The following is a 22,871-nucleotide window of genomic DNA, read 5'->3' as shown; positions in this document are numbered from 1 at the left end:
TCTGGGTTCATGGCTGGAGGACCCAGCTCTCTAGATCCTAGTCCCCTGATGCACATGCCATGCCCCACCCCACCCAGCATAGCCCCATTGGCCTGGGAAAAGCCTCACTTCCTAGAACCCTCCCCCAGCATCTCTGACCTCTCAGCCTTGTCCCTAAGTATGCCTGTCTAGGTGAGTCTCTGGAGTCACAATTGAAGGGCCTAACTCTTTAGACCCTAGCCCCCAGAGATATATCCCATGCCCCATCCTGCCCAGTGAAGTCTCAGAGGCTAGGGAGCAGCCGCCCACTCTGGCAACCATTCCCCCCACACACATCTCTGACCACAGGAGCCTTGGTCCTGGCTGGCCCTAGAGAGGTGAGTGTCTGAGTTCATGGCTAGAATGCCCAGTTTTCATCTCTGAGCACCAGAGTCTTGACTGACCCTGAAGAGGTGAGAGTCTGGGTTCAAGGCTAGAGAAATCAACTCTCTAGACCCTAGATACTGGAGGCACATCCTATTCCATTTGCCCACCCAGCAAAGCCCCAGAAACCTAGAAGCAGCATCTCCACACCAGAAACCACCCCTAACCCTATCTCTGACCACTGGAGTCTTCTTTCAAAGTTCCCCAGGAGATGTGAGTGTCTAGGATCACTGGTAAAGAGGCCAGCTCTTACCTGTGACCACCCTAGCCTTGAACCTGACTGCCTGAGGAGTAGTGAGTGTCTGGGTCATAGCTGGAGGGATCTTCTCTCTGGACCCTTTGGTGAGGGAGAATTGTCTGTATTCTGTCAATCATGTTTTAAATAAATGCTGATTGGCCAAGAAAAAAGTATAGGCAGGAAAACCAGACAGGAAGTAAAAATGATGCAATGAGAACAGCAGAATTCTGGGAAGGAGGAAGTTGATTCCTCCCAGTCCTGTGCAGACCACCGAGGAAGCAGGATGTGACCTGCCAGCTGAAAAAGGTACCAAGCCATATGGCAAAAATAGATTAGAAAAATGGGTTAATATAAGCTACAAGAGCTAATAAGTAGACTGAGCTAATGGGCCAATCAGCTTTATAACTTACAGAGATCTCTGTGTGATTTTCTTTGGGGCTTGCTGGCTGTGGGGAACCAGGCAGGACATAAAACCCAACAAGCAGGACCCTCCATGTTACAACCCTTGTCCCAAGAGAAACATCTCTTCCCATACTGCAAAGCAGTGATGCCTCCAAGACTTAGGAGCAGCCTCTCCACACCAGCAACCATCTCACACCACATCTCTGATCATGAGAGTGTTGGTCCTGAGTACTCCTAGAGAGGGGAGGTTCTGGGTTCACAGTTGGCGAGCCAAGCTCTCATATGTGACCACCAGAGCCTTGGCCCTGCCTGCCCTAGGAGAGGTGAGTATCTGGATTCACAGCTGGAGGGCCCTAGTCTCTAGACTCTAGCCCCCAAGAGCATATCCCATGTCCCACCACCATTATGTGAAGACCCAGAGACCTGGGAGCAGCCTCCCCAAACATCACCCACTGCCCTTGGAGAGACAAGTGTCTGAGAGCATGACTGGAGGACCCATCTCTCTAGAACCTAGCCCTGAGGGCATATCCCAAGCCCCATTCCCACCCAGTGGAACCCTAGAGACTTGGGAGCAGTCTCCCCACACTAGCATCAATCCTAGAACACATCTCTGACTACATAACTCTTAGCATTTACTTCCACTGGAGAGGTGAGTGTCTGGGTTCAAGGCTGGAGGGCCCAGCTCTCCAGACCCTAGATGCCAGAGGCACATCCTTTACCCCACCCCCACCCAGCAAAGCAACAGAGTCCTGGGGGCAGGTTTTCCATTCAGCAACCATCCCCCAACTTATCTCTGACCACAGGAGTCTTGATCCTGACTGCCACTGGAGAGGAGAGAAGCTGGGTTTAGGGGTGGAGGGCCCAGTTCTCATCTCTGACCACCTGATCATTGGTTCCACTGCCCCTGGGGAGGTGAAAGCCCAGGTCACAGCTGAAGGGCCCAGCTTTCTAGACACTAGCCCCAGGAGGAACATCCCATGTCCCAACCCCACCAAGCAATGAACCAGAGAACAGGCAACAACCTCTTCACACTGAAAACCATCACCCACAATATCTCTGACCACTGGAACCTTGGTCCTGACTGCCCCTGGAGTGGTGAGTCTCCCTTCAAAATTAGAGGATCCAGCTCTCTAGATCCTAGCCCCTGCAGACACATCCAGTGCCCCACCCCAACCCAGTGAAGCCCTAAACCTGGAACCAGACTCCCCACACAAGAAGCCATCACCCTCTGCTCCTCTGACCACCAAGACCTTGGCCCTGACTGCCCCTGGAGAGGTGAGTGTCTGCGTTCATGGCTGGAAGGCCCTTCTCTCTAGACCCTAGCCCCCAGAAACACTTCCCATGCCCTAAAACCACCCAGAAAATCCCAACAGACATGGGAACAGCCTCCACAACTAGGCAACCACCCACCACCATATCTTTGACCATAGGAACCTTGGTCCTGACTGGCCCTGAAGAGGTGAGTATCTGGGTCAGAGCTGGAAGGCCAGCTCTCATCTCTATCCACAAGACCTTTGTTTTTGACCTGGAGTAGCAAGTGTCTTGATTCATGACTGGAGGGCCCAGTTCTATAGAAGCTTGCCTCAGGAGGCACATTCCTTACCCTACTCACACCCAGAGAAGCCTAAAAGATCTCTGAGAAGCCTCCCCACACCACCAACCATCCCCCACCACATCTCTGACTGCTTGAGCCTTGGTCCTGACTACCCCTAGATAAATGAGTGTCTGGGTTTAGGGGCTAGTGGCACAGCTCTCATCTCTGACCACTGGGACCTTGGCCCTGACTGTCCCTGGAGAGGTGAGAGTCTGGGTAAATTGATGGAGGTTCCAGCTCTCTAGACCCTAGACACTGAAGATGCATCCTGTGTCCCACCCTTACCCACCAAGGCCCCAGAGACCTGGGAGTAGTCCCACACCAGCAACCACACCCTCACTGCAGGTTTGACCACTGGAGCCTTCTTCCTGACTGCCTCTAGAGTTGTGAGTGTCTGGGTTCATGGATGGAGAGCCCAGCTCTCAACTGTGCCTACCAGAGCCTTGCACCTGACTGCCACAGTAGAAGTGAGTATCTGGGATGACAGCTGGAGGGACCAGTTCTCCAGATTCAAGTCTCTAAGGTCACATTCAGCTAAACCCCAGAGACCAGGCAGCAGATGCCCCAAAAAGGCAACCATCTCCCACTGAATCTCTGAGCAGTTGAGTCTTGGTCCTAACTGCCCCTGGAGAAGAGAGTATCTTGGTTCATTGCTGAGGGGGGCAAACTCTTTAGACACTAGTACAAGGAGGCACATCACCTGCCTCACCCCCACCCAGAAAATCCCTAGAGATGTGGGATCAGCATTTACACACTGGCATCCATCCCCGACTCATCACTGACACCAGAACCCTTGGCCTTGACTTCTACAAAAGAGTTGAATGTTTTGTTTGAAGGCTAGAGGGTCCAGGTCTGTAGAACCTAGACCCCAGAGGCACATTCCCTACCCCACCCACACCCTACAGATCTCCATGGTGTCTCTGACCACAGGATCCTTGGTCCTGACCGCCACTGGAGATGAGAGTGAATAGTTCATGGCTGGAGGAACCAATTCTCTGCTCTGACCACCAGATTTTTTTTATTATTATTTATTTATTAAAATTTTCCACCTCCTCCACTCCTCCCATTTCCCTCCCACTCCTCCCACTCCCTCCTCCCCTCACTCTCCAGTCCTAAGAGCAGTCAGGGTTTCCTGCCCTGTGGGAAGTCCAAGGTCCTCCCCCCTCCATCCAGGTCTAGGAAGGTGAGCATCCAAACAAACTAGTCTTCCACAAGGCCAGTCCATGCAGTAGAATCAAAACTCAGTGCCATTGTCCTTGGCTTCTGAGTCAGCCCTCATTGTCAGCCACATTCGGAGAGTCCAGTTTGATCACATGCTCCATCAGTCCCAGTCCAGCTGGCCTTGTTGAGCTCCCATTAGATCAGTCCCATTATCTCAGTGGGTGGATGCACCCCTCGCAGTCCTGACTTCCTTGCTCATGTTCTCCATCCTTCTGCTCCTCATTTGGACCTTGGGAGCTCAGTTCAGTGCTCCAATGTGTGACCACCAGATTTTTGGTCCTGACTGTCCCCAGAGAGGTGAGAGCATGGGTCAAGATTGGAGGACCCAGTTCTCTAGACCCTATCTCCCAGCAGGCACATCCCATGCCCCACCACCAACCAGGAAAGCCCCGAAGACAGAGAGCAGGCTCCCCATACTATGACCACCACCACCTTGCATCTCTGACCACCAGAACTTGTTCCTGATTGCCCCTGGAGAGGTGGGTTTTTGCTTTCTCAGCTGGCAGGCCCAGATTGCAGCTTTGACCTCCAGAGCCTACGCACTGACTGCCTCAGGACAGGTGAGTGTCTGGGTTCATAGCTGGAGGACCCAGCTCTCTAGATTCTAGCATCTAGGGGCACATCCTGTGTCCCACCAACATCCAACAAATGCCAGAGACCTGGGAGCAGCCTATCTACACCGGCAACCATCCCTCACTACATCTCTGACCACAGGAACCTTTGCTCTGACTACCCCTGGAGAGTTGAGTGTCTCGGATCAAGGTTCAGGTCCATCTCTCTGGACTCTAGCCTCCTGAGGCACATCCCATGCACCACCAACACCCAGGAAATCCCCCAGAGAACTGGGAGCAGCCTCCTAATACCCACAACCATCCCTCACAGCATCTTTGACCAAAGGAAACTTTCTTCCTGACTGCTCCTAAAGAGGTGAGTGTCTGGGATCATGGCTAGAGAGGCAATCTCTCTAGACCCTAGCCCCTGGAGGCACATCCCATGCCTCACCCACACCCAGAAAAGTCCAAGAGATCTGGGAACAGCATCTCCACACTAGCAATCATCCCCTACTGCATCTGTAACCATAAGAGTCTTGGCCCTGATTGCCCCTGGAGAGGTGAGGGTCTGTGTTCGGGACTAGAGTGCCCAGCTCTCAAGATCCTAGCACAAGAAGGCATATCTTTTGCCTCAACTCCTCCACAGGAAACCCCAGAGACCTGGGAGCAGACTCTCCACACTGGCATCCATTCCCAACCTCATCTCTCACAACAGAACCCTTGGCCTTGACTTCAACTAGAGAGGTGAATGTCTGGGTTCAAGGCTGGAGGGCCCAGCTCACTAGATCCTAGACCCCAGAGGCACATTCCCTACCCCACCCACACCCAGCAAAGCCCCAGAGACCTGGGGCAGGTTTCCCAAACTGGCAACCATTCCTCAAGGTATCTATGACCACAGAAGCCTTGGTCCTGATGGCCACTAGAGAGGAGAGTGATTGGTTCATGGCTTGAGGGACCAGCTCTCTGCTCTGACCACCAGATCCTTGTCCTGACTGTTCCTGGAAAGATGAGAGCCTGGGTCAAGGCTGCAGGGCCCAGATCTCTAGACCCTAACCCCCAGGGGGCACATCCTATGCCTCATTGCCACCCACCAAAGCCCCAGAGACCTGGAGCAGCCTCCCCACACCAGGAACCACCCCCCACTGCATCTTTGACAACCAGAGACTTGTTCCTGACTCCCTCTGAGTGGTGAGTTTCTACTTTTTGAGGTGGAAGGCCCAGCTCTCTAGACCAAATCCCCTGGAATCACATTCAGTTACTCACCTCACCCAGCGAAGCCTCAGAAATCTGGAAACAGCCTGTCCATACTGGCATCCTTCCTCGACTCATCACGGACACCAGAACCCTTGGCCTTGACTTCTACAGGAGAGTTGAATGTTTTGGTTGAAGGCTGGAGGGTCCAGGTCTGTATAACCTAGACCCAACCTACACCCAGAGAAGCCTCAGAGACCTAGGAGAAGGCTTCCCACACTGGCAATCATCCCCATGATATCTTGACCACAGGATCCTTGGTCCTGACTGCCACTGGAGAGGAGAGTAACTGGGTTCATGGTTGGAGAGTCCACCTCTCTGCTATGACCCCCAGATTTTTGGTCCTGATTGTCCCCGTAAAGGTAAGAGCCTGGGTCATAGCTGGAGGGACCAGCTGTCTAAATTATAGGCCCTGGGAGCTCATCCCATGTCTCACCCCCATCCAGTAAAGTCTATGAGAGCACGGAGCAGTCTCCTAACACTAACCACCACCTCCCACCATATCTCTGACCAGAGGAGCCTTGGCTCTGACTGCCCCTGGAGAAGTGAGTGTCTGGGTTCATTGCTGGAGGGCACATCTCTCTAGACCCTAGCACACAGAGGCACATCCTGTACCTCACCTCTACCCAGTGAAACTCTAGAGACCTGGGAGCAGCTTCTTCACACTGGCATCCATCCCTGACAAATCTCTGACAAAGCAACCCTTGGTCTTGAATTCCACTGAAGATGTGTCTGCATTCAAGCCTGGAGAACCCAGCTCTCTAGACCCTAGCCCCTTAGGGACACATACATTGCCCCACTGCCACCCAGAAAAGCCCCAGAGATAAGGAGCAGCCTCCCCACACTAGGAACCACCCCCACTTCATCTCTAACCAGTGCAAACTTGTTGCTTACAGCCCCTGAGTTTCTGCTTACTCAGCAGGAGGACCCAGCTTTTATTTCTGACCAACAGAGCCTTGACCCTATTTGCCTTGGACAGGTGAGTGTCACAGTTCACTGCTGGAGGGTCCAGCTCTCTGGACCCAAGCCTCCAGAACCACATTCAGTGACCCACCCTCACCCAGAGAAGCCTTAAAGACCAGAGAGCAGGTTTTCCACACTGGCAACCATCTGATGTGGGAGTGTCATATATCAATCTGTTGATTTCATTGGTTAAGCAATAAAGAAACTGCTTGGCCCTATGGGTGGAGTAAACAGAACAGAATGATGGGAGGAAGAGGAAGTGAGCTCAGACTCCACAGCTCTCCTCTCGGGAGCAGACGCCTCAGAGAGATGCCATACCCCGCTCCCTGGGCAGACACATGTGATGAAGCTCCGACCTAGAATCTTCCCGGTAAGACCGGTGCTCACAGATTATTAGAGATGGGTTGATCGGTATATCAGAATTAGCCAGTAAGGGCTAAAGCTAAAGGGCCAAGCAATGTTTAAATGAATACAGTTTGTGTGTTGTTATTTCGGGGCAAAAGCTAGTCGAGCAGGCAGCTGGGGTGTTGGGGACGCAGCCCCGCCGCCGCCCTTATTACTACAAATGGCGCCCACGTGGACAACTGCTTCCACATAAAGCCTGAGACAGCTTGGGAAGTAATTCTAGAACAAAATGAAAGCATTGTGCCTGGTTTCTTGGTAGCAGCAATTTCTCAGTTCTACTCTGCTTGCTAGAGGCAAGCAAGAGCTCTCATCTAAGAGAGGCTTCCTGACTCAGCTTCAGCTGCAAAACCCTGCACCTCATTAAGAGGTCCTGCCAAAAAACACTTAAACGATGTTGACGAAAAGCTGAATGCATGCTTTTTGGTTTTCAGCCGTAGCAGGAAAAAAGCTGCACCGTTTAAAAATGCCGGCTTTCTGGGCCATCCTGCCAGGGCAAACTCTGACTGTTTGAGGCAGGAGGGCCGGTTACAGAGAGAGGACTTGAGTGTTGTCTGTTGTAGCTCGCTGGCTGGCAGGGACCTTGAAATGCCATAGAGTTTTGGCTATAAACATGGCTACAGCCAGTACCTCAGGCATGAGGCTGGAAAGCTAAGGAATGGGCTACATCTAGCCCACAAAGCCACAGCTTTAGTCCTACTGATATTGCTTGGTAAATTAAAGGCTCTTGTGGTCAGAAAAAGAGAGATATACAGTAAAGAGAGATTCAAAGACAAAGAAAATTTCTAAATGGTTTACTGTGTGTTAAAATATATATGCAAGCTAAAAGTTGAAGTTCTTAAAGTAAAAAAGAAAAGGAAGAGAGTTGTTGTGTGTGGTAGTACACACCTTTAATCCCAACACTTGGGAGGCAGAGGGAGATAGACCTCTGTGACTTCAAGGTGTGGTAGCACACGCCTTTAATCCCAGTGCCTAAAAGGCAGAGACAAACAGATCTCTGTGAGTTCAAGGTGTAGTAGCAAACACCTTTAATCCCAATGCCTGGGAGGTAGAGACAGGCGGATCTCTGAGAGTTCAAAGACAGCCTGGTCTACAGAGTTATTCCAGGTCAAAGATATACGCTCAAAAACCAGAAGGTTAACGTAGGAATGTCACAGCTTAGATTCTTAAGCGCCTACTGATTTAAAGGCGCAAATCAAAACTGCTCCTGGATAGTAAAAAATTGCAGATTCACAATAGGACAGATTCAGACCACTAAATGAGTCACACTGTTGGATGAATGTACATAGGCTTGAGAGAGAGAAGAAAAAGAATATAGAGAATAAAGTTAATGGTTTAAAAAAAAAGGTAAAGTCTTTAAAGAAACAGAGTATAGATAGTTAAGAGATTAAAAGTAATAAAGAAAAATAAGCCACGTAAAAATGGAAAATTCACAGAGAGTCTGGATTATGTACATTGTGTTTTCTTTAAAATTTTTGACTGTGAAGGAGCTAAGTACAGAGAGACATTTCATTACATGGGCTGCCACGCTAAACCAGAATGGATATAAGGGTATTACGATTTCAGAATTTGGGTTTAAGGATATGATGCTTTGGAAAGAGTCTTCTTTTGTTTTCACAGAGGATGAGACTCTATGGATTTCTTCTATCCCAGTTTGGTATGATAGACCACGCCCTCCTGAAAGGTTGATGTGAACGCCCTCAAAAAATTACTTCACTCAACTGCCAACTGAGATGACCCTGGCACACAGGTTATACCATGAAACACCTAATTAACGACCCCCCCATTCAGCAGGAAGCAGTTTGGAGAGAAAAAACTGCGCCCATGTTCCCAAATATGGTTTATAAACGTTCTTTTACATTTAAATGGGGATATGATATAGATATGAATAATTTGCATTAGTATAGATTTTACTTTATTTATAGAGATTTAAGGTCAATTTTGTTATATGTATAAGTGCTTCTGATTTTGAATAAGGTATTGTGATTGTGTAGTTCATTATTAAAATGTAATGTATAATTAAGAAATATAGGTTGTTAATGGATAATCATCGTTAATAGTAAAGCTTGTAGTCATGTTAGTTAGATTTTCTAGATATATAGAGATATATTTTAGATAGACATTCTTCATGTCTTTCAAAGATTACAGAATAGGACATTTAATGTTTTAATAATTTAGGACTTTTCATGACAATGAGACATGTCTGCTCCTGGCAGCACCAATCTACTTCAAGAGGAAGATGGGCATTGAAGAGGATCCTTATGGAGTTTGGTAGCCATTTGGGCAAGAAACTGCACTTGCCTGGACTATTGCATAAACTGGACACAGAGAACCCACAGAGAGAGGACGACTGAACTTGCCTAAGGTGAGATGATCTTTTGGGGTTCCTGATTCATGAAAGAGTCTGCGAGACATTCTGCAGGACACAACAGATAGTGACTGAACTGACTTTGAATTTTCCCACTTTATGGAAATGTCTGATGGATACTATGGGCCTGAAGGCTGAAGATGGATGCCCCAACGGTACAAAAGAACTTTGGGTGACTGCCCAGGCAGCGAGATGTCTTTGTCATTTCTAGAGTTTGAAGTTTCTTAGTTCTTGTTTACTTAGGTAATATTATATCTTTCTTGAGTCTTTGATGGAGTTAAGCATAGTTAGTTATAGTTATAGTTTTCCTTAGTTATGATAAAGATTATTGTAACTTTTACTTGATAACTGTTTTGTTATATGTAATTTTGCTATGTTAAAGTTAAAGCCTTCCTTTTTTTGTTTAAACAGAAAAAGGGGAAGTGATGTGGGAGTGTCATATACCAATCTGTTGATTTCATTGGTTAAGCAATAAAGAAACTTCTTGGCCCTGTGGGTGGAGTAAACAGAACAGAATGCTGGGAGGAAGAGGAAGTGAGCTCAGACTCCACAGCTCTCCTCTCGGGAGCAGACGCCTCAGAGAGATGCCATACCCCGCTCCCTGGGCAGACACATGTGATGAAGCTCCGACCTAGAATCTTCCCGGTAAGACCGGTGCTCACAGATTATTAGAGATGGGTTGATCGGTATATCAGAATTAGCCAGTAAGGGCTAAAGCTAAAGGGCCAAGCAGTGTTTAAATGAATACAGTTTGTGTGTTGTTATTTCGGGGCAAAAGCTAGCCGAGCAGGCTGCTGGGGTGTTGGGGATGCAGCCCCGCTGCCCTTATTACTACAACCATCCCTCATGATATCTCCAACCACAGGTGTCTTGGTCCTCACTGCTGCTGGATAGGACAAGGACTGGGTTTCATATCTGGAGGGACTATCTCTCTAGTCCGTAGCCCTAAAAGGCATAGTCTGTGGCCCACCCCCACCCAGAAAAGCCTCAGAAACCAGGTGCATCCTTCCCACACTGAGACCCCTCCCCTGCCACTGCATTTCTGACCACCAAAGACATCTATCTTCCTGACAGTCCCTATAGTGGTGAGTGTCTGGATTCAGGGCTGGAAGTCCCAGCTCTCTAGACCCTAGACACCAGAGACACATCCCCTAACCAACCCCCACCCAGTGAAGCCCCAAAGACCTGGAAGCAGGCATCCACACCATCAACCATCCCCCATCTTTTTTTCTGATCACATTAGCCTTGGTCCTGGCCTCCACTGGAGAGAACAGGGTTCGTGGCTGGAGGGACCATCTCTACTCTGACCACCAGATCCTTAGTTCTGACTGCCCCTGGAGAGGTAAGAGTCTCAATACACAGCCCCTGAGGGCCTAGTTCTCTAGACCCTAACCCTGACATGCATGTCCTTTGCCCCTACCCCACCTAGCAAAGCTCCAGAAACCCATGAGCAGCTTCCCCACACCAGTAACCATCCCCCACTGCATCTCTGACCACTAGAGCCTTGGTCCTGACTTCCACTGAAGAGGTGATTGTCTGGGCTATCTACTGAAGCCCCAGTACTCATCTTTGACCATGTGCAGACAGGGAGCACTCCTCCACTGCTGGTGGGAGTACAAACTTGTACAGTCACTTTGTAAATCAGTATGGCATAAAGATATAATTGGCAAATAAAATTTTGAAATCAAAATACAAAGCTGATATAAATTGTGAATCCAAAGCAAGATGCCCCAGATGTGTGTGTGTGTGTGTGTGTGTGTGTGTGTGTGTGTGTTTGTATGAGTATGTTTATGTATGAAAATGGAGGGTTCTGGATAGCTTCATCAGGCATTACTGATATGCTCGCTATGCATCCAGAGATAGTCATTAGACACTGGAGATGGCATAAGTGTGCTTGGTTCTGGAGAACTCACCAGGGAAATACGTTGTAGGAGCTTCTTGGCCACAGTTTGACCAGTGTGAGAAATGATGCTGACCCATATGGATTTGGAGAACTCACCAGGCAAACCAGTGTTAGTTCTCTACAACCACAGCTACAAGCTATGAGTAGAGATGATGCAGGTGGGCTTTGTTTTGGAAGAACATCTGGAAAACTGTGGCAGCAACTTAGTAAGCAGAGGTAAGACTGGGAGTATCCTTATGAAGCTGTAGGGTGACATGATGAAGGCAACACCACAAAAACCAGGATACCATTTGCCAGCAGATGAGTAACTCCAGTGAATGACTGACTCACCTGAACTATCTCTGAGAGCATGGAAAAAGATGTGGCAGGATTATTTGGAGCTCACCAAAGAAATCTGACAAGCAATGTGTCCGTTAGGAAGCATTTCTGGAAATAAACAGATGGAGTGGGCAAGTTCAGTTCAGTGAGCATTAAACAGAGAACTCCACAAAAGGGAATTTACATGGGTAGCATTATTAGAAGATGTTCTTTCTGCCTCAAAACATAAAACTGTTGTGAATTCTGTCCATATAGAACTAGACCAATGGACCTGGAAATATAGACTCAAGGCCTGAGAGGAAGCTTCCAGGTAGTATCATGAAGAAAAATTCCTGCACAATCTCTGAGTCCAAGGCTAGGACACGGACAAGTGAGATGGTGCCAGTGTGCTTTGTTCTGGGGGATCTGATTTTGGAAAACTTTTGCAGAATTTATATGAGTTAGGAATTGCAGTGAGTGGATGTCTCTGTGCAAATATGTGTCATGTCAATGCCAACAGAAAAATCTAATCTTGGGTATGTGCATCTAGACCCAGCATTAGAATCTGGAGATGGTGCATGGGTGCTTGGTTTCAACATAATAGAAATGGGAAACTATTGCTGTTGAGTCAAGACAAGATGTAAACATGGGAGTGAGCAAATGTCTCTCGTGTATATAGATCTGGCATTATCAACAGGAAAAAAAGATTTCATACAGACCTGGGTTGGGAATATGGACCAGAAACAGTAGGTCTTGGTTCTTGTATAACCTACCAAGAAAAGCTGGTGTAGGAGATACATGACTATATCCAGTCATGTAGTCATGTAAATAGTTCAGGAGTGGTCATCAGGCAAGTCCAGTGTACATATGACCTGTGAACCAAGAGATATACCTATCTTACACTATAAAGTTGTCACAGGAAGATTTGGTCATACAGGAACTCACCAAGGAAATCCAGTGTTGCACACATATGACTGGAGACCAACCTGGACACAGAGAGATGACACAGATGGGAAAGGATATAAGGAGACTACCAGATGAGGCAGGGACGTGGTCTGAACATTTAGACCCAAACCTTGGAGTGTGAAGGGAGTAGAGCAGAACTTGTGTCTAAGAACAGAAAACAAGGAAGTCTAATATACGTAGTGATATATACTAATACCCCAGTGATGCCTGGAATCAAGACATGGCACTGGAGGATGAGGATCAAGATTGTTCATAAAGGGCATCCATGTGTAATCTTCACATTCTTGGCTAGGCCTCTTAGTATAGAGAATACACATGTGGCCTCTGTTGCGGGAGGTCCTTCCGTTCCTCCAGCCTATAGCCGCTGAGATACCAGCCCATTGGGGCATGGTCTCTCTCCCTTTAAAAAAGCGGCCACTTCCCTCTCCTCTCTTCATTTCCTGCTCTGCTTCCGGTGACTAGACTCCCTTCCTGGTTGCGCAGAGGGCTGTTGTCTGGGACGGTGATCTGTAAGTTTTTTCCCCTTTAAATAAATACCACCCTATTAATCATAATTCCAAACTGATATGGCATTGTTTGTGACTTACGCCTTCCCCTGGTGCCCAACGTTAGGACCTCTCCTTCCCCACTCGGCTGACGGCCGCGAGTTCGGCTTGGCGCGAGCCCTCCCTTCCTCAGCCACGGCCTGTGCCTTGTGGTCTGTGTCTTGTGCATGGAGCCAGCAGTTTAATATAAATTATCACGCACTGGCTTTTCTTGCTGCAGTTCTTTATATTTTTGTTTTAGACACCTCAGATTGACTTCAGGTCCCCACGTACCCTATCGTCTGCCTCCCCACATGGATTTAAACTCCACAGGCCTGCAAAGTCTCTGTCCGCGTGGTTCACTCTTTTCTGAGTCATTTTTAAATCTCCCTTGCAAGCACAGCTCTTAAGTGGCGCGAACCAGAGCACGCGGTTGCTGGCTGCCGAAAACTGCAACCCCTCAGAGTGACTCTGTCACGTGGAGGCATACACGGCTTCCAGGTTACTCTTCTCTACCCCTGGATTCTGGGTTTATGGTTCAGTGTACAGAATTGATTTAATTACATTTACTTTGTTGAGCAACTTGCATTTCCCAGTTTTTAACAAATACTAGGTGGACTCTGAAAGAGGACCCTGTTTTCATCACGACTTGGCAACAGTGCCACCTGCTGGATAATAGGTAATATGGCAGTTTTTGTTTCCAACACGAATTTTACTGTTCTGGTTACCAATATAATGGGTTATATCATGCAATGTTTATATGACTATGGAGATAACTTAATTTACTGGTTACTAGGTTTCAGTATTCTTTTGCATATTCTATCATTTAGGAAGAATATGGCACTCCTAAGAACCATACAATCTTTACTAGAAACTTATGCAGGTCAGGATATTCAGGATTCAAAAGAGACAATAATAAAAACAATAATAAAAAGACTTGAAATGATTGAAGAAATGATTGGAGCTGGTGAACAGAGTAATAAGGCACAAGGACAGGATACAATGCCAACACCAGCTATTAGAACTAGCTTACCCAGGGTTTTAGCGGCATACCCTATACTTAATTCTGACAAAGCGTCAACTTCTAAAGGCTCAAAGGGAGTCAGAGAAGCTATATGGATGCCAATAGCAATGAATGATCTAAAAGAAATTAAGCAAGCTATTGTTAATTTTGGCTTTCACTCTGCATATGTAAAGGAAATGATAAAGACTTGGGCTTCTAATGCTAGAGCTACCCCCCATGATTTCCATCAGTTAGTGTCTGCAGTTTTAGATAATGGACCTTCCTTGATGTTTGGATTATTTCAGAGAAGAATCCAAACATATGGAACAGCAAAGAAGAGCAAAAGGTATTGAGGTTTCCCAAGATCAAATTCTTGGTGTAGGAGCATATGCTGATCCACAGGACCAAGCTCTTTATGACGATGAAGTACTGTGTCTATGTCACCAAGCAGCTTTAAATGCTTGGAATAGGATACAAGATCCAGCAAAAAAAGGTTGAATCATATACCAGAATTAGGCAGGGACAGAGAGAACCCTTTATTGACTTTTTGCAAAGATTAATTAAGGCTCTGGACATAGGGGTAACAGACCCAGAAGCTAGACGAATACTTCTTGAATCTCTAGCTTTTGAGAATACAAACATAGAATACAAAAAGATAATTGGGCCTTTAAAGTTTAGATCAGCAACTATGGATGAATGGATTCAGCATACGATGAATGTTGAGACGTTTAACTATAATGATGAATCTTGGGTAGGAAAAGTGATTTCCACAGCAATGAGGAGACATCAAACTGCCAGGTGTTTTAATTGTGGTAAATTAGGACATATGAAAAGGTATTGCAGGCACAGAATTTCTAGGAATAATATCTCCTCTGGGAATGACAAAAATAGGAGACCTAGGCCTTCAGGTATATGTAGGAGATGAGGTAAAGGCCAACATTGGTCCAACGAATGCAGGTCAACAACAGACAAACAAGGCAACCCGATACAGTCGGGAAACTCCTTGAGGGGCCTCTCGCAGGCCCCCAAGCCAATAGTGGCCCAGTCATTCCCAGTCACAGTGGAGAATGCGCCACACCAAGAAAATTAAAAGCTCCAATTTCTGCTGAAAAAAGTAATACTGGTTTAAATGATGAATTACACATGGAGGATGAGTAAAAAAACAAACCCAGTAGGACAGAGTAAACGTATATTTTGGCAGACTTCTATTAACGATCAAAGACCAAAGCTATGAGTCTGTATAAATGGCACTTTTATTGAAGGCTTATTAGACACAGGTGCGGATGTAAGTATCATTACTCCAGAATCTTGGCGTCCAAATTGGCCTCTTCAAGAGGTAGATGTTCAGTTCCTGGGAATTGGAACCCTATCTCTTGTAAAACAAAGCACAAGATGGGTTGAATGCATAGGGCCCGAATGGCAAATAGGAAGACTAAGGCCATATATAGCCAATATTGCAATAAATTTATGGGGCCGTGACCTGCTACAGCAATGGAATACCAGATTACCATTCCTGTCATTCCAGGAACTCATAATTCTGGAAAGATATGATGAGGTATTATGGAAAAAGGTCACCAGCCATTCAGACTGTACCAGAACATACAGCAAATACCAAACCTTTAGAGGTACCAATAGCCCTACCTTTAAAATGGCTAACTGAGAAGCCAATATGGATCAAACAGTGGCCTCTAATTGAAGATAAATTACAGGCATTGGAACAGCTGGTGCAAGAGCAACTAGATGTTCACCATATTGAAGAAATCAACCAGCCCTAGGAATTCTCCTGTGTTTGTTGTAAAAAAGAAATCTGGTAAATGGAGAATGGTGACAGATCTAAGAGCTGTCAACAAAGTAATTCAACCTACAATCTGGAATTCCTTTGCCTTCTCTGTTACCAAAAGGATGGCCTCTTATAGTTATTGATTTGAAAGATTGTTTTTTCACTATACCGTTACAAGAAAAGGATAGAGAAAAATTTGCCTTCACAGTGCCTACTTATAATAATTCTCAGCCTAATAGGAGATATCAATGGACTACCCTCCCACAGGGTATGCTCAATAGTCCTACATTGTACCAATATTTTGTAAGTAAACCATTGGAAATAATTCGTAAACAATTCCCCAAGTCCATCATTTATCATTACATGGATGACATCTTGTTATCTGATTCAAATAAAGATACTTTAGAAAGGATGTTTGAAGAAGTAAAGAAAGTCTTGCCTAGGTGGGGATTACAAATTGCCCCTGAAAAGATTCAAAGAGGAAATTCTATTAATTACCTAGGTTACAGAATAGGGTTAGAGAAAATTAAAACGCAAAAGGCACAAATTAGGAGAGACCGCTTAAAGACTCTTAATGACTTCCAAAGATTGTTAGGAGACATTTCCAGTCTACGACCAGCTGTTGGGATAACGCCTGATCTAGTAGTTCATTTAAACAAAACCATAGATGATGATAAAGATTTGAATAGTCCAATAAAACTGACAGCTGAAGCAGAAAAGGAACTGACAATGATTGAGGAAAAATTACAGGAGGCACATGTGGATAGGGTGAACCCAAATCTTAGCTGCATCCTAGTCATATTGCCTTCCAGAATTTCTCCTACAGGGATTCTAATGCAGAGGGAAGATATTATTTTAGAGTGGATATTTATACCTAATAAACCAAGTAAAAAATTAAAAACTTATGTGGAAAAAGTCCCTGAATTAATTATAAAAGGTAAGCTGAGACTTCGTCAACTAGCAGGTATAGACCCAGCAGAAATTATAGTGCCTTTTACTACTGAAGAAATAAAAAAAGTTATGGGAAGACAATGAACCGTGGCAAAGAGCTTGTGCTAATTTTGGGGGAGAAATTAATAGCAACTATCCCAAAAGTGGAGACTTAACCTCATAAAAAGAACTTCTTGGATTCTTCCTAGAATTGTACGTGATGCTCCAATAACTGGAGTCCTTTCTATACTGATGCAAATAAATCAGGGAAAGCAAGTTACAAGTCAGATGAATTGAGTAAGGTGGAACAAAGCCCTTATAATTCTGTCCAGAAGGCAGAATTATATGCCATTCTTATGGTGCTAAGGGATTTTAAAGAACCTCTTAATATAGTTACAGATTCACAATATGCAGAAAGAGTTATCTTGCATATTGAAACCGCTGAATTTATACCAGATAACACAGAGTTGACTTCCTTGTTTATCCAGGTACAAGACATAATCAGTAACAGGCTTTGTCCGATGTACATAACACACATCTGGTCCCATACAGGTCTGCCTGGTCCTCTAGCCCAAGGCAACACTGAGATTGATCAATTATTGATTGGAAGTGTGTTGTAGGCCTCAGAATTTCATAAGAAGCATCATGTCAAGAGTAAAGGCCTAAAGAAAGAATTTTCCATTACTTGGCAATAAGCTAAGGACATTATAAAGAGATGTCCTAGTTGTTCTTTTTATAATCAAACACCGTTGCCTGCAGGGAGTAACCCAAAGGGTACTAAGAGAAATGAAATCTGGGAGATGGATGTGTTCCACTTTATGGAATTTGGTAAATTAAAATATTTAGACCATACCATAGTGATGTGGGAGTGTCATATATCAATCTGTTGATTTCACTGGTTAAGTAATAAAGAGACTGCTAGGCCCATTTGATAGGCCCACCCTAGGTGGGTGGAGTAAACAGAACAGAATGCTGGGAGGAAGAGGAAGTGAGCTCAGAGACTCCACAGCTCTCCTCTCAGGAGCAGATGCCTCAGAGAGATGCCATGCTCACCGCTCCTGGGAAGATGCACGCGATGAAGCTCCGACCCAGGATGGACTTAGGCTAGAATCTTACCGGTAAGCGCACCTAGCTGTGCTACATAGAATATTAGAAATGGGCTAGTCCAGGTGCGAGAGTTAGCCTAGAAAAGGCTAGATAGAAATGGGCCAATCAGTGATTAAATGAATACCATTTGTGTGTTGTTATTTCGGGGCATAAGCTAGCCGAGCAGGCGGCCGGGGTGCTGGGAACACAGCCCTGCTGCCCATATTACTACAAATGGCGCCCAACGTGGGGCTCGAACCCACGACCCTGAGATTAAGAGTCTCATGCTCTACCGACTGAGCTAGCCGGGCAAGTGCCCAGGGTGCTGGGGACACAGCCCTGCCGCCCCTATTACTACACCATAGACACGTATTCAGGTTTTCAATGGGTTACTGCCCTGAGTTCAGAAAAGGCTGATTCAGTAATCACACATTTATTGGAAGTTATGGCCATCATGGGTATACCTGCACAAATAAAGACAGATAATGGTCCAGCATATGTATCTAAGAAAATGAAACGCTTTTTTGATTATTATAATATAAAACACATTACAGGTATACCAAATAATCCTACAGATCAGGCAGTTATAGAAAGATCAAATCGTACTATAAAGGATATGCTGAACAAACAGAAAGGGACCAAAAATACCCCCAGAAATAGATTACATAGTGCTTTATTAGCCTTGAATTTTCTTAACGCTAATGAGAAAGGAACAACAGCAGCAGAAAGACATTGGATAATGGAAAAGTCTGCTGAACTAAATCAACCGATTTATTTCAAAGATGTGCTGACCTCTCAATGGAAGCCAGGAGAAGTGCTACGTGGGGGAAGGGGTTTTGCTCTTGTTTCCACAGGAGAAGAAAAATTGTGGATACCATCAAAATTAATAAAGTTTCGATTTGAAGAGGAGAAACCTCTTGGAAAGGAGAAATGACAACTCATCCACAATGATGATATTCATACAGGTGGTAAGAAAAACATATAGAATGGGGGCAAGGTTCTGTTCTTATCTCCACAGGAAAACACTCATCTTTGAAAAATTCAAGGGACCCTGGATGTTTGGATACCGACAGATGGAAAAATACCTGCCCAATAGGAAATATCAAGAAAACTGAATGGCTTATGTAAGTAAAATATATTAAACCATATTTCTAAATTTATAAAGCTGGTTTTGAAGTTGGACTCTGGCTCAGTCCCTCTCCAATTCCAAGCCTCTTAGTAAGAGAAAAACCCAGCGTTTCTGGAGTTTCTGTCTCATGTCAAGAGCCATGATATGGGACAGAAAGAAATATGAGTTTAGAAAACACCTTTGCTTTTCTTCATATCTATCATACTTTTCATTGAATATATCTATCATTCCTTTCAGTGAATATATATATATATATATATATATATATATATATATATATATATATGTCTATATGATTAATGTTTAAGTTTTTCACAATGAACAAGGAGTTTTTCCTGAAGTGACATTTGAAGTTTCCAGGAAGAAGATGGGGCCCCACAACAACAACTCTACCTGGTTGATATGACGTCATGATACTGATAGCGCTACTACAAGACCTGTTTTGGGTACCAGCTGCACAAGACAGTTCCAACTTGGTTAGCTGAAGTGGTGCACATCTTGTACAACATTTTGGCCAGACCTGCACAAAATACTCAGAGACTATTGGCAATTTTAAAAGACATTGATCTTGAAATTTAACCATCATTTTACTTTCACAGGATCCCCCAGAAAGAACGTTGCCCCCATAACAGCTGAAAGTAATTCTAGAGGACAACATCCCCTTTCCCAGTAAAGTTTGCCCCTGGGTTTAGGGACATCATTTAGGGGTTGGAAGGTTGGGGGAGGAATTTTATAATCTCAGGGATCATTTTGGAAAAAAAAAAGAGGAATGATGGGATAATAGATTTATAATTGTGAGTTACTGTTTTTAGACAAATATATGGTATTGATTCTTGTATATTGATACAAAGTTAAATTATATTGACTATTGTATGCATGCATGTTTCTACCTCTGTTTAAAACATTTTTTATGTATTGACATATATTGTATTGATATATATTGTATATATTTACCATATTGCAGTGTACATTTCTACCTCTGATTAAGATACTTATATAATGTTTGTGTATTGATATATATTTACCATATTGCAATGTATATTTGTACAGTGTTTATATTTGGAGGTCATTATCCTCATTTGTTACACAGTTGTTTATTGTCTTAGTCTTTAAGTTAGATAGATATTGAGAATTATATAGATTAATAGTCATCTAAGTTTGTCATTTATAATTAGACTAATCAGGTTCTTTAGATATATAGAGATTATACTCAGTATAGATAGATAGTCTTCAACCTCTTCAAAGAGCTGTAGAAAAATGGCCTTTAATCTAACTCAGAGTTTCGTGATAGTGAGACACAATTGCTCCTGGCAACACCACTCTATTCCCGAGAGAATGTTGAGCACCAAAGACACTCCACCTGGAGCCTTTCTTTTTGGCTGAACTGGCCTTGGGGCAAAGAAATGCCCATACCTCAACCACTGACAGAGATACAGAGCATGCATCAATGGATAAAACAGGACTGTCATATCCTGCCAAGACAGGGTAAGATAGTTTTGAAAAGTTGCTTGCCTTTGAAAATGGTATGTCAGTTATGTTAGGCCTTAGCCAAAGTTGGTTGCTTCAATGCTGCTAACGTGAATTTGGGTGATTGCCCAGGTAGCTAGTTGTCTCTGTGATTTGTTGCATGTTTTGGAAGTTGTTTTACTGAACTTCCTAATTACCCAGGTAACATTATTTCCCTTCTCAGATCTTTGATGGGGTTGAAGACTATATAAATGTAGTTACTTTTCTCTCATGACTTGGCCAAGTTATTTATTATACAAGACCTAAGCTAGTTAGAATAGGATATTTGTACTTATTGTATATAATTTCATAATAGGTTTAGAACTCTCTTACTTAAACAAAAGGGGGAGGTGTTGCGGGAGGTCCTTCTGCTCCTCCAGCCTATAGCCGCTGAGATACCAGCCCATTGGGGTGTGGTCTCTCTCCCTTTAAAAAAGTGGCCACTTCCCTCTCCTCTCTCTCTTCATTTCCTGCTCCGCTTCCGGCAACTAGACTCCCTTCCTGGTTGTGCAGAGGGCTGTTGTCTGGGATGGTGATCTGTAAGTTTTTTCCCCTTTAAATAAATACCACCCTATTAATCATAATTCTAAATTGGTGTGGTATTGTTTGTGACTTACGCCTTCAGGGCTCACCACTGGGGGGACTCACCAGGAAATTCTGGGTGACTAGTGACAGGAATGGAACAGTAAGCAGTGTCCTGGAATGCAACTATCTGGAATCCCATCATGCAACATTGAGATGGGACCTGCCCATCAGAAACAGAAGAGAGAGTATGAGGATGACATGGGCAAACTAGAGGCTGGAAGAACCAATAGAGGTAAATAGATGCGGAAGCTGCAAGAAAGGATCTACATCTGGGAGTGTGTGAATAGTGTGAACAGGAGACATGAAGGAAAGCTTTTCAGGCAAAGTTCATGAGCAATCTGTATCCAAGGTTATGCCTCAGAGTGTGGATGTGGAATGTGTATCTTGATTCCAGAGGAATTAACCAGTGAAAGTCAGTGCGTGATCTCATATGACCAGATGTAGCCTGGCATGGTGACAATGGCATTGGAAATGGAGATTCTTCAGAGCTCAACAGAAGAGACCATCGCTGAACTGCTTAAATTATTGCAAAGAACATAATTGGGCTTAATTCTGGAGAAACTTATCAGAGAAAGCAGAGCATGAGCTTCACACAGCTCATATTGAGGGAACTCAGATCAGAAATCAAGGAAGGAACCTAGAGGCAGAAGCTGAATGAAGCAGGGAAGACTGGGGAATGCTGCTGAAAGTCTTGCTCTCCAGAAGGACCTTGGCTTGCCTTCCTGTACAACTCAGGACCACCTTTCAGGTTAGGTACTACCCACAGAGAGCTCAACCCTCCCAAGCCAAACACAGCTCAAGAGAGTGCTCAGCAGTCTTTCTTCCAGACAAGCTTCATAGAGAAATGATCTCAGTGGAGGTTCCTTCTCAGATGACTTTAGTTGGTGTCAGGTTAACAAAACAATGACCAGAATGGTGAAGTTTCATCACACCAGGCTGAAGAACTTGGCAGCAGGATCCCCGTGATATGGATTGATTCTGTTGAAAAGAACTTTGCAAGGTGATAAGGTTACCAAGATCTAGTAACATGGTGTGAGGGCCTCTAAGGCAAGGCAATGTGTCAGAACTGTAGATACTGCAAAGAAGCCTAGAGAGGCCCCTGCATGAAGCTGTGAAGGTGGAGTCTGTGCTGCAGTGGAAACACCAGGATGGTGGAGAAGCCAGAAACTTGAGGTACCTATCATGGAATGCAGCATTGTGTGGTACAGACAGCTCAAGAAAGAGGCTGCAGGTTACAGCCAGCAAAAAAGGAAAGTCAGGGCTTTTTAAATCCTTTGAAGGCATAATGACTGTTTCAAATCACCACATTGCTGATGCAGAGCTGATTAATTCTGCTTTTGCCCTCATGGATATAGGCTTTTTTTTATCAGCCTGATCTATGCTTGTTTTTCCTCCGAAACCTTTCCTCTAAGGATAGTACTATTTCCTAAGCACCATTTTACGTCAGAAGCACATAAGCTCTCTTAAGATTATTCCAAGTCTCACATTTTACAAAAGCTACTGAGTACCAAATGAGTCTTTATAATTTGAAACGTCATAGGACTCTTAAAATCTATGGATAGTCTTAGAATAAATTTATTTTGCATCATGAAGTGGCCTTCAGCCTATGGAGAGAAGGGAAGAATATTGTATCATCAAAGTTATGAGTTTGAGGTTGGTAAAATGGCTCACTGGGTAAGGGTGTGTGCCACCAAGTATGATGATTTCAGTCTGAGTTCAGTGATGGGGAGGATGAAACAAGAAAACCAACTCTGACATGCTGCGCTGTCT

This window comes from Microtus pennsylvanicus, chromosome X, assembly GCF_037038515.1.
Source record: "Microtus pennsylvanicus isolate mMicPen1 chromosome X, mMicPen1.hap1, whole genome shotgun sequence".
Lineage (NCBI taxonomy): Eukaryota > Metazoa > Chordata > Mammalia > Rodentia > Cricetidae > Microtus > Microtus pennsylvanicus.
This window is presented reverse-complemented; position numbering follows the sequence as displayed.